This window comes from Vicugna pacos, chromosome 35 (assembly GCF_048564905.1).
Source record: "Vicugna pacos chromosome 35, VicPac4, whole genome shotgun sequence".
Taxonomy (NCBI): Eukaryota; Metazoa; Chordata; class Mammalia; order Artiodactyla; family Camelidae; genus Vicugna; species Vicugna pacos.
In genome coordinates this window covers 29,275,688-29,288,534 of record NC_133021.1, presented here as the reverse complement: position 1 = coordinate 29,288,534, position 12,847 = coordinate 29,275,688, and positions in this window count along the sequence as shown.

Sequence of the window (12,847 nt, the reverse complement as noted above, 5' to 3'; positions counted from 1 at the left end):
CATGAATTGGAAGGCTCAGTATTACAAATATTTAATTCTTCCTCAAGTTGATCTATCGATTTAGTGTTATTTAGACCCAAATTTCAAAAGAACATTATGTGGGCATTTATAAGTTGATTCTCAAATTTACATACAACACTCAAAGGCCAAAATCTGCCAAGAAATTTCTGCTAAGAATAAGATGTGTATATGTGTGTAGTTTTGCTTTCCCAGGTACCAAGACCTATTATTAAGCAGTAGACAGTGTGGCATTGGTCCAGAGATAGAGAAATTGATCAATGGAACAACACAAAGAGCTTAAAATAGATCCATCCAGCCATGAAAACTGGTGTCCATTTTCACACTAACTTTGTAGTAAAATAGGTCATTTAGCTCAAGCTTACATTCTGTGGGATTTCAGTCAGTGACTGAATATTCTATAAACCCCCTGGGGGTGATGCTTGCAGAAGCACTGAGAGTAAATAAAGAGAATCCATATCCTGATTGTCAGTTCTACTAAGAATGAATCACTGCACCTCTGGGATAGAAAAGGTCTGTAATAGATTTTACCTCAAGTGGCTGGCTCACCTCCTTGCATGATGGTACCATATTGAGAACTCAGATTTCATCTTTGCTGCTGACAGGGTTAGATATTCAGGAACAGCAAAAGACAGTGAGAAAGAGCTTTGGTGTGAAAGTCACTGGGCTCATGCATGGCCTCCATCTCTGTCACCGTAACTTCTCCATCTATGGGCCAATCATGCAAAGACAGAAGATGACCAAGGGTAGATATTTACCCCCAAATTCAACCTATTTACCTAGCTGTTGTGTACACCCTTTCCTGGAAGGTTTCGGTTGTTTGTTATTACACTTATGGGTCCATCAAATGTCTATCTTCCTCTTCTTTGTTTCTAATTTTTTAGTGTGGTTGCTTCCAGGTTGTTATCAATCATCCAAGACATTGCTACAGCTCACAAATTCATGTATTTTCTCTCTTCAGGTTGCTTCTCTTCATATGGTTCTCAAAGCCTAAAATACCAAAGTGATGACCAAGTCTACTGCTTATAGTTCTATGAATAGATTTCTTTTCATCATGGTTCTTTGAGGTTATCCCTGAGCTTTGGAGGCAGTCCCAAGGCTGCCCAGCAAAGACCCCATAGCAAGGTCTTAATGTGGGAGGCTAGTTACATGCTCGGCCATAATGATGCAGGCATACTATGTGGAGATAATGTTGACTGGCTGGCACTGGCATGGCAAGTTACAAGCATTTGCAACACTCAAAAAAGTATACAAATGTTTAGCAATGGGAAGGTTCCTCAGGGTCTTAGTCTACCATATTGCGCAGATGCAGTAATAGCCATAGTTGTCATGAGATGTGTTCACCAATATTCTGGATCTTTTCTCCACCTGGTACAAAAAAAAAGATTGCATTTCTTTGCCCCTTCTGACATGAGGTAAATCTATGTGACTTACTTTGGCCAGTGACACATGAATGAAAGTTGTGTGCATCATTTCTTGCTAGAAATTTTGAGTCAGTGTGCTAGTAGCCATGTCTGCATCCCATTGCCATGGTAATAGTGAAAGTATTGATGTGCAATGTGTCTCTGAGCATACTTCCTGCTTCAAATAATCTTGGTTGGGCAGGTGCATGTGAGCAAGAAATAAAACTTTGGTTGTGTTAAGCCACTGAGATTTGGAGGTTATGGGAATTCTTAATTTGACCAGAGATTGGTAAGCTATGGCCCACAGGCCAAACCTGGCCCACTGTCTGTTTTTAATTAATAAAGTTTTATTGGTACTCAGCCACACTCATTTATGTATGTTTTATCTTTCATTGCTTTAATGCTATAATGGCAGAAATGAGAACAGCCCATATGGTTCTTATAGCCTAAAATATTTACCATCTGGCCCTTTATAGAAAAAGTTTGATGACTTGGTATATAACCTATACTATCATGATATGTAATGAACAAAGACATCTGAAATCCAGTATAGCCCCGAACTGACTAGTAATGAGAATAATTATCTGTTTTTCTAAGCCATGGTATTTGGGGATGATTTGTTATGCAGCATTATTGTTGCAATAGCTAGTGGATTCACCATATGATTTAAATTTTATCAAGTTCAAACATAGACAAAACTCAGCTACAATATTTGAAGTCAGGGTAGCGGTAACCCTTTAGGGATAGTGATTGGTGAAGGCCACAAAGAGAATTCCTTGATGACTGTTATATTCAGATTCCAGATTTATGTGCATGTTCTATGGGAGTGTTCATATTTGAAAGTTCATCAAGTTCTTTATGGATTTTTAGTTTTTCTTTTGCATGTCATAGTATTTCAAAAAACTTAAAAGAGAAGTGGGTAATATTTACATGTATTTATAATGAATGGTTTTCAAGATAGACTCATAAGAGAAAAATGCAATCTGGAGAATAGTTAATACGAAATATTTGCCACAATTTGAAAAAAAATGAAAAGGTGGATATATATACTATATATATATATATATATATATATTCTGATATATAAATAAAATCACTGGAATGTAGTTGCCTCTAGAGAGGATAATTGGTAGGTGAGAGTGAAAATAAAGCTAAATTTTCACTGTGGAAACCCCTCTTTTTTTAACTGCTAAATTTTTTTTTTACCATGTGCATGCAATAAGTTTTAAACATTTTTAAAATAGCAAAACTAGAATTCTTATGTATATATGTTATGCTATTACATATTCCCTTTTATTACATGTTCAGTAGTTTCTAATTTTGATTACTACTATCACTTAAATAACAATGTGTTTGTACGAACAAACATCTTTGTTCGTACATCTTTGCCTCTTGAATCATTTCTTTTTTTCATTGAGGTATAGTCAGTTTACAATGTTGTGTCGATTTCTGGTGTACATTTCTTTAACATAAATTCCTTTAGCGTATGACTGGGTCCAGCAATGAATGTGAATTGGATACTCCTGAAGACTGAATGATGTAAGTACTGTTGCTGACACTTTTATTTTACTGTGTCTTCTCCACTTTATAAGTGAAAATAATACTTAATTCTTAAATAAACTTTTAAATTTGGGATTACAAATTTAGAAAGCTTTAGGACCAGAGTTTATAAAATAATCAGAGTTCTTTGGGTGATTTATAATCATTTTGGTTTGTATCATTATTTAATGTTGTTTTAAAATGCTTTTTCATTGGTCTCTGATCTTGCTATTTAAAGTTAAGAGCATTACTTCCATATGTATAAGGCTGAAGGGTGACTTCTGTGATGGAAGCATGCATGGGGTTTATTATCTAACCACTTTTTAGTCTATTCAAGAATCACTACACATAATCATTTTTTATGTATACACACAAAGAGCTGTATATGTTTTTGGTGTAATGTGATTTTATCTACCCAAAACTATATGTCTAAGAGGCTTATATTTCTTTTGGGTAATTTGGCTTCCACGATAGGTAATGTGAATTAATTATTTATTTTGCCTAAATGCGATCTTCATCTCTTTGTCTAGAGGGAAATGAGGACCTGATTGTATCTTTTGTAACTCCCATCACTGAGAGTTTCTTTTCTCTTCTGTCAGCTTCTGTCCTCTTTTCACAATTTCTCTTGGCAGAGAATGATACTCCTATCATTTTAGTGATCAATAACTGAGATTATAAATCTTCATTCTCTTCCAGTGTTTTGCTGGTGGAGTAATTTATTTCTGCCATGCATGTAGTCATGCCTTAAGGGTTATCATGCAGTGTCTACACAATAAAATTATCTGACATAAAATTCACTGCAGATTTTTTTTCCCTGAAAAACAAAAATTCTCCAAATTGTAATACATTAGGTCTGTGATTATTTTTGCTTAATCTTTAAAAAAAAAAACTGATTGGAAAGGCAATCAGTATGAAGAAAACACAACTCTTAATTATCTTACTTTTCCTTGGAATCATGTTGTTAAGACCTTGATATCTTTCACTTTAAAAGTAAAACAGAAATGAATATCTTTCCTTTACAATGAATTTTGAGCCTTCAGTGCAAAAGGTGATACTATCAATTCTAACACACTCTATTTAACAAAAAACTTATGGAATTTTATGGTTAGAACACAAATATTTAGTGTTCTTTCTAAATTAAGAAACTACATATAGGACATAGAACCAAGAATTCTGGGTGTCAGTGCCAACTGCCCTGTTGGAAAATTCTTCTGTGCACATCACTCCATTTCTCACAGAGTGTGTATTAGAAGGAACTGGCAGAAGTTTCTTCAAGATTCTTGTGTTTCCATTAAATATTTTCTTGGTTATGCTATGGATACTCAAGTCATGCTTTTACATTATTCACAAGAATATTTCGTTGCAAGAAAAGTTATACTTCCCTATAATGGCTTTAAAGACTCTAAGAAGTAAACATCACCATGTGAAGCTTAATCCTTAGAAAAGCTTTCAGTGTTGGGTGCACTTAAGTTCTGTGTATAAATGTAGAAGAAACTGGTTTGAGATGCAAAAGAGATAAGTGATAGCTAAAAATAATATGGATTTGTGATAAATTCATATTGGATATAGTGTTTCTTAGTGGAAACCAGTGTTCTCTAATAAAAGTCAAAAGTCTCAGAATTCTTAAATCACTTGTTAGCTGTGTGATATGAAAAAGTAAAGCCAGTTTTCTCCATGAAAATTGAAGAGATTGGGCAAGATGATTGTTAGGGTACCATCCTGTTAAGAAGCTCTATGTGCCTTTTACCCTTTGAGATTATCTTCTGTTTGTTGGCATATTTAAGTGCCTTGATCATCTTCTTTGAGATTTTTTTGTTGGCACAAATAAATTTAACTGTTTTGGTGCTTAGAAAAGTATGTTAGAAATCGCAGTTTATGTAATTCCCAATAGTTTTTTTTGGAAATTTCACTTGAATAAATATTTTTTGACTCAAACCACTATATCAAAATCTAAGTCGTTATTTTAGCATAAAACTTTATCTTCTATTATACAGAGAAACAGATCAGCTCTGAAGGTCTAAGAAATGCTGCTGGAACTAAAAGATGACTCCGGCCAGAAATCCCTGTCCATTATGCATTTCTAATAGACCTACTTCATTCAAATCTACCCCTTTAGGAACACGACCTATTACCATGCATTTTCAGACATATCCAACATGGCAACTACATAAGGAAATAGCCTACTGTGTTAACTGGGGATAATTTTAACTGCTTTAATGAATAACAAACTTTCAGCAGTTCAATCCTACTGAGGTTTCTTTCTGGCTCAAGTCACAGTGGGATGTGGATGTTCCTGGACTATGGAAAACTTTCCTCCACACTCTGATGTAGGGACCTACACACTTTCCCACTTGTAGCTCCATCAGTCTTGAGGGTTGTAGCGTTCTCTGCTTCCAGCCAATAGATACGGGGAAAGGGTGTGGAGAAAGCACACTCTTTCTTAACCTCCTTGGACTGGAGGCACATACATCCCTTCTGTTCTCACTGTGGTCACAGGGAAAGGGAAATGCAGTCCCTGGCTGGGCAGTTCCTTTCCAGAGGGGCTCTAGAGTATGGAGGGAAAGCACAGATGTTGACTGCTGTCTCTGCCCCACCCAATGCATCAGTCTTAGGATGCTTGTGTCCTGTCTGTCCTTTACAGTTCGGGTCACTGTGTGTCTTTATTAAGTGACCAGCCACCCATGAGCTTTTACCAACTTCATTAAACCATAAAATGAATTGTTGGCTGAGTCCTGTCCCAAGACTGATAATAGTATTCCTCCATTAATTACTTGTATGACTCTCATTACATTCATTACTAAAATAGGGAGACATGCCAGAAGCAAAGTGCTTATTAGACAAAGAAGTCTTGGATGTACTTATATGATAGCAATCTCCCAGCAGATGGTTTCCCTTTTTGATTATTAACTCAAAGTTCCTGTTTAATAACGGAAGGAGGACCACTATCCTTGTCGTTAAGAGACCTGGCACAGAATGTTTCCCTCTTTTGACCTCAGTTTCCTCACTGCAACATGAAGAGTTTAGACTGAACCATCTCCAAGTTCTCTGGATGCTCTAAAGTCACTACAGAGTTTGGTGGAAACCTATACTATTACTTGCATGCTCGAGGCCTTAGAAATCCTGCTCTCTTGTCTTCTGTTCCTCCCCACTGATGTTTTTATTCACACTGGCTCTGTTCATGCCTGAGTCCATTTGCCAGTATGGACTGTGAAGCACTTCCTAGCCCCCAGCATCTCTGCTGTAGGGTTTCAGATAGCGAAACATCCTTTTCTGCCACCATTTCAGTATCTGGAATCTGGCCTGTCTGCTCAGATTCCTCATCAGTTTCCTGAGGCTTTATGTCTGAGCTTATGATAACTGAGCTACTTAACCCTTTAAAACATACTCCCCAGGCAGACATCACTTTTTTCTCTCCGAATCTAATTTAATGCCCATGAACGTGATCCACTTGATGGGACCATCTGTTTTTTTCTTCTGCCAAAGACAGTCTGCACATTTTGGCAGCTTCCCTAAGTGTACTCAATAACTTGTGCCAAGTACAGTTAGACTGCTTCATGAGTCCAAACTCTGAAAACTAGTGAACCAAGTGGTGCTCATCTCAAACTGATGGTTGATTTGTGGTGAGTCAAGAAGCTCTGGATTATACATCGTAAGGTCTGGAAGAGCAGAAGGCCAAGCTAACATGATAACTACGCCCTATAGACAAGGTAGAAATTATTTTAATCTATGGAGTAGTGACATTTATGAGATTGCATTCCCAGAGGTCTGTGCCTCAATTTGGGGATTTATAGCCTCTATCCACGTAAGTACCCCTGTGATCCCTTTTGTACACATAACCCTGTGCACAGAGACACAGCTGATGTTCCAAAGAGGGTTGTCTGACTCATGCTGGCTCAAGCTCAGCCCTTCCAAGAATGAAGCGAATGCAGAACCCAGATGGTGTCTGTAAGAAAAACAGCTTGGATGTAACAGGTCATCAAGAGTCTTGTCCTGTGGACTAGAGATGGGAAGGCAGCATGTCTTCCACAAGAGAGGGGGGAGGCAGAAGGGGGGATGAGAGATGAGGGAGGGAGGGAGGAAGGGACAGAAGGGAAAATAGAGAGGAACAAATTGGTAAGATAAAAACAGTTCTGATATTATCCATGATTCTGATTTTTCCTGAGCTCAACCACATTTCTCTTCTTAAAATCCATGAGATAGTGAACTATTTTAAGAGAAAACCACTCCCCTTTTTGCATAAGCAAGTCATATTACTTGCAAATGAAATATTAATGTATATAAACAGGGAAAATAAAATTTGGTATCTTTCCAGTCAGTATGAGGCTTGACTCATATATTATGTCCAAAGAGCTCAGATTAAAAAATAAATTTTGAAGCATCTGGAGGTTTGCTCTTTCTTGAGGATCCGTTAGTCACATGATGGCAGTTTTCATAATTCACCTGTTATCTAAACAGTACCTATTTTCCATCTATCCAGATTCTGGAGAGTGAATCATGGAAAATATTTCCATCTTTAAACTGGACTTTTAACATTTCACTGGATAAAAAATTAGTATGCAATTGATTTTTTTCCTGCTTTAATATTAAACTAAGGTTAAACTTTCTTAAAAGGATCTTATAAGTCTTAAGAGTTACTCTTACTCAAAAGACTCATTATAGCTTTCATTTTGAATAACAGAAAAATTTAGCCACAAAATTTAGCACAAAATGCAAAGACAGTTTTGTGAAATAAGCTTAAAATGAAGCTCAGTGATTTTTAATGCCTTTATTCAATTTTTCTTTCTTTTTTTTTTTTTGGCACGTTAAATTTGCCTCATTTTAAATTGTAAAGCCCTTTTAGGGAACATGGCCTTTTCCAGCTGACTTGATCCAGGATCTCATGCACTGAGGTGTCAGTATGATGCAATGAAGGACCTCAGCTTTTTGAGATGAAGCTCTATGTTGCAGTTCTGGCTTAAGAAATTCCCAGTTATTTATCTTTGGGTGTTATCATGTAACCTCTTCAAATCTTATTTTGCTCATCTCTTATACAACAATAATAAAATTTGACTTGAAAGGTGATTGCAGAATTAAAGGCAAGGGCACAAAACACCAGATACACAGTAGGCAGTAAATAAACAGTTGACATTATTATTCACTGGTGTCTTCAACCAGAATAGGAATTCTCTTTGGCCCTCACAAAAGTTTTCATAAGTGAATTGATTCATTCTATTTTTAATATCCAAGAACATTACTCCTTTAGTGAAAATGGAAGAAAATGTTTTCTCCTTTCCCAAATATTTCCATTGAATCAGTGGTTTGCACGATGAGTGATGGTCTTGGTAGGCTTAGAATTCACTCTGAGAGCAGAGGATGCTGAGAGATGGAGCTCTTCCCTCCTAAAGTTGTGCCAGTAAAGAAGGCTTAATCAAAAAGGCTTCCAACTTCTTGTTTCCTGTAGAGATTTGCTGAAAACCACCCAAATACTTGGTTTTCTTTTAACAACACACTCTGTCAACAGGGTTGAGTTCTTTAATTTATCATCTGTCTTGAATTTCTGTTATTCCATATATATTAACAAGGAAGCATCTTAGTCTATTTGGGCTGCCATGACCGAATACCAGAGACTAGGTGGCTTGTAAACAACAGACATTTATTTATCACAGTTCTGGAGGCAGGAAGCCCAAGGTTGATGGTCCAGGAGATGTGGTCTCTCCTGGTTCAGAGACGGCATCTTCTCACTGTGTTCTCACATGATGGAAGGCAGGGTTGCTCTGTGGGGCCTCTTACACAAGGGCACTAATCCCCTCCATGAGGGCTCCACATTCAGGACGTAATCACCTCCTAAAAACCACACTCTCTAATAACATCACATTGGGGGTTGGGATTTTAACATGAATTTTGAGGGGACGCAACATTCAATCTATAGTAGGAAAGAAACATGGTAGAATAGTTAGCTTTTTGTCCTTTCTCAAAGATTGAAAGATATAAAAACATCATATTTTCACTCGGTCAACTGGAAAATAGAAAAATGCATATGCAATTTTCAAGAAGAGTTTTCTATTCTTTCCTTTTTCTTACCAAAAAAAAAAAAAAGTGATGCTAAAAAGGAAAGTACATTCCAACTTGATGAATGAAAATAGCCTCTGAATGACGGATTAGAAAATGTATTGCATTCTTTCCATTAAAAAGTCTCATGGTAGAAAATAAATTTGCTCAACACCAAGGTTTTCAATTATTATCAAATAAAACGTTTGAGTCATGTCTTTCACTATTAAAGTCAAGGAAGGCATCAGTGTCCTGTTGTGATTCACAGCGAGTTTAGCGGATTCGTGATGGCTGGCTTTATTCAAGTTTATCATTGCGCATTCAAAAACAAGTTTGAAAACAGATTTTCTATTGCTTATTATATAAGTCAGTACAAACAAACCATCCTGATGTTTAAAGGCCTGAACATTCTTTATAAATATCCATTCTGTATATTTTAATGTTACTATTGGTTGGAGACTTAACCCTTATTTTGCTGAAGCAGGCTAGTCCAGAGAAGTGACAGGCACATAGTCGGCACTCAAAACTATTTCTTGAGTTAAATTTATTTCCATGTTAGAAATGTACATTTTGACCCTCAGTGTTTGAAAACATGTTATATCTCTACAGAACTGATCACTCAGTTTGGTTATGATCATTACTTGTCTGCTTCACTAAGTTCTAACCAAGAGGACAGTGCTGCGTAAGAGTTAGATGCAACCAAGAGGGAGAGAATGAATAGGTTTGCATTTATTTTTCAAATAATATATATCAGTGATAAAACGCCAAGAAGCTTTATTTTTTCCTACCCATTAAATGTATCAAATTTCATATCAGGTGATCATGTGTTGGACTTCTTCATAATCAATCTCAACCAAGTTACATGACTGTAGAATATATCTACCACTCCTTTCTTTCTCATATCCCCTACCAAGCTGCCTTCTTATTTTATTGCACTTTCCCTTTCTTTGTTTCTTGTTGGTTTCTTCAACTTATAAAACATAACATCCTGTTTCATTTAGTTTCCTGGAAAAAAAAACTTTTCTCTTCCCAACAATTTAAAGATCTTGTGAATATGAACAGGCTACATAACACTTGACCAATAGTTGACTTATTCACCATGGGAAATTCAATAGTGTGTTAATATAACAACACGGAGGTACAAGAAAGATAAAATATGTAAAAGGCAATTTTTTGTTATTATAAGAGCTCTTTGAATACATATTCATACGGCCATTTTACACTTTGCCCCACTGCATGGAGGTTTGGAGCATCTCTCACACACACACACACACACACACACAGCAGAAAGCAGCAGAGATAAATTTATGTGGTTTCCAGGGGAGAGGCACTTCACAGATTCAGTGTCCTTGAAAATTATTCATTCTAATCAAAAACACAAGGACAGGGTAAATTGTTCCTCCTAGGATATGACAGTAGAGATACCACTGAAATGGAGGGTGTGCTGGTCATGGTAAGGCAGGCGGTGTGTCTGGGGCAGCTGCATGGCTCAGGGCCCAGAGCTGTAGTTCTTAACTTTTACAGGTATGAGAGCAACCAATCACTATATCAAAGAATGTCAACCTACCACGATAGAAACCTAAGTTTTTCCTTTTTTGGAAACCTTGGCATAACTGTATATTTTTGTGACTTCTGTTAATCCCTCAATAATGGCTATGTACATTCTGTCATACTTTTCCACACTATTCCAGTTCATGTCCCGTCATGGAAGAATCACTGTCAACAGATATACTGGGTCCTCAGGATTGAAGATCCAAAACTCCACTGTGGTGAGGCCAACTGATCAATCAACAAGCCAAACCTTGAGAAAGGAGATTTCAGTGAGATCACATAAAGCGTTAATTCCACGGGGCACACAGGCACCAACACAGATGGACTCAGTGCACCAAAAATAAGCAAAGTAGGAGAGATTAAAAGAATGACTTAGGTCGTCCTAACTAGAGACAAATATCCGGAGACAGATCAATGAAGCAGGCACATTAATAGTAATCACGTTGCAGTAACTGTGCCAGCAGTGACTCTCCAGTGGGAAGCCCTAGGCATGAGGAATCTGAAGCTATGAGAGCACAGAGAATCTGGGAGCATTGTCAAGTCAGGAGATTTCACAAACCCTATCGGAAGGAGAGAGCTGATACCATGGAGGCAGGCAGGACCAGGGGAGACCAGAATTAGGACAAAGACTGTCTCTTCTACTCAGAGTGACAGATTTTATGGACCGTCGTACTGTGCAACAGGCAGTTCAATTAGAGTGATGTCTGCAAATTTCTTTGGAGTGTGAATTTAGTTTTAGTGTGACTATATGTGCGTCCGCAGTGTTGGTACTTTTCTTATCTCTGTCAAATAAGATTTTAAAGACATACCTTTGTGAGTTAGAACATAAACACCTGAACTCAGACGGATTCAACTGGTTATTTGGTGACGACCTGGGTGGGTACTTTATTTGAATCTTCAGGTGCTGTTGTGGGCACCTGTTAAAGCTGGAATAAAGAGTTTGGGGGCATAGGCCTTAATATGTTGCCTATCCTATGCTGCTAGAGACATAAGCACACAAAGATTTGTCAGCCTATTTTTTTTTTTTTGCACAACTTTGTGTTATTTCAGGAAAGAACCACAGTACACATACAGACATACACACAAACACATGGATTTGTGTACCTCACTACTGGTTAAAAGCATTTCTTTTCCCTCTTGCTTTGCAGTCTTCTTCACCAGGGAAGGAAATTGTGCAGGATAAAGAAACATTGTTTGTCAATCTCTTCCTAAATTTGGAATCAGTCCAGAAAACCCAGGAGGAAGATCAACTCAGCCACAGTTAATCTGCAGAAAATCCACCCCACGTGACTTCCCCCCTACCCCCCCACCGCTGATCTTTTCATGTATTCTTTATAAAGAAGCCATTGAACTTTAATTAATATGAAAAATTCAGGTTTCCATCTGATTTAAATGTGACTGACATCAGGCTGCTACCAAGAGTGAAACAAAGAATTAGCACGGTAAAAATACAACTAAAAACCTGATGCCTGCCACGGTTTTCTTTTCTCACTGCCAAATCATCTCTCACATTTCCACGCAGCATGAGAGAGAGACGTCAATAGCATTTTCTGGGAATCTTGAGTCCACATCTATAAACAGCGACCCACTTGAAAAATGTCTATACCCAGGAAAGAGCACAATCCAATATCTGTCAAATGGATCAGCCGTCTTTAGTCCCACATGTCCAAGTTGAAAATGACAGGGCTCCAGATATACAATTCCAAAATGGCCAATGGGAAAAGGAAGGGAAAATTCTTATGAATTGAAAACATACATGTACCTACATCCATCTGCTGTTTGCCCACATCCACCTTTCCCCTCATATTCAGTGAATTGTTCAAAGAGGCACAAATGTGTTTTTGGAAGGGAGCTACGTAGCACAGGGCATCCTACTCTTGGCTCTTAGCCATTTGCACTCTGCTCACTGTGACCAGGCTGCCCCCTTATTCATGTATTCTGCTTACATGTGTGTATGGCACGTGTGCCCTGATGTCACTCACACGGTGCCTTTGCGAAGACTGACTGTGATCTACAAATTATGCCCTTAAATTTAAAAAAAAAATGTTCTAATGCACTGTATTTAAAGGTTTCCTTTTCTAATTCTACTTCTTGAAGTTTAAGTATCTTTCTTTTATCAGTTTAAACTTAATGAAGGAAGAAATTGACACAGAATGGAATCAGTCCTGTTGACAAGAGAAAGCACAAACACAGGATTCTTCCTGAGAGGTGATGTTGGGCAAGATATGGAAGGAGACGTGATCCTGAGATGAACAGAACCAACTCTGGGAAGCAGAGAAAAAGGGTGAGCCCGTCAGTTCATCCCAAGT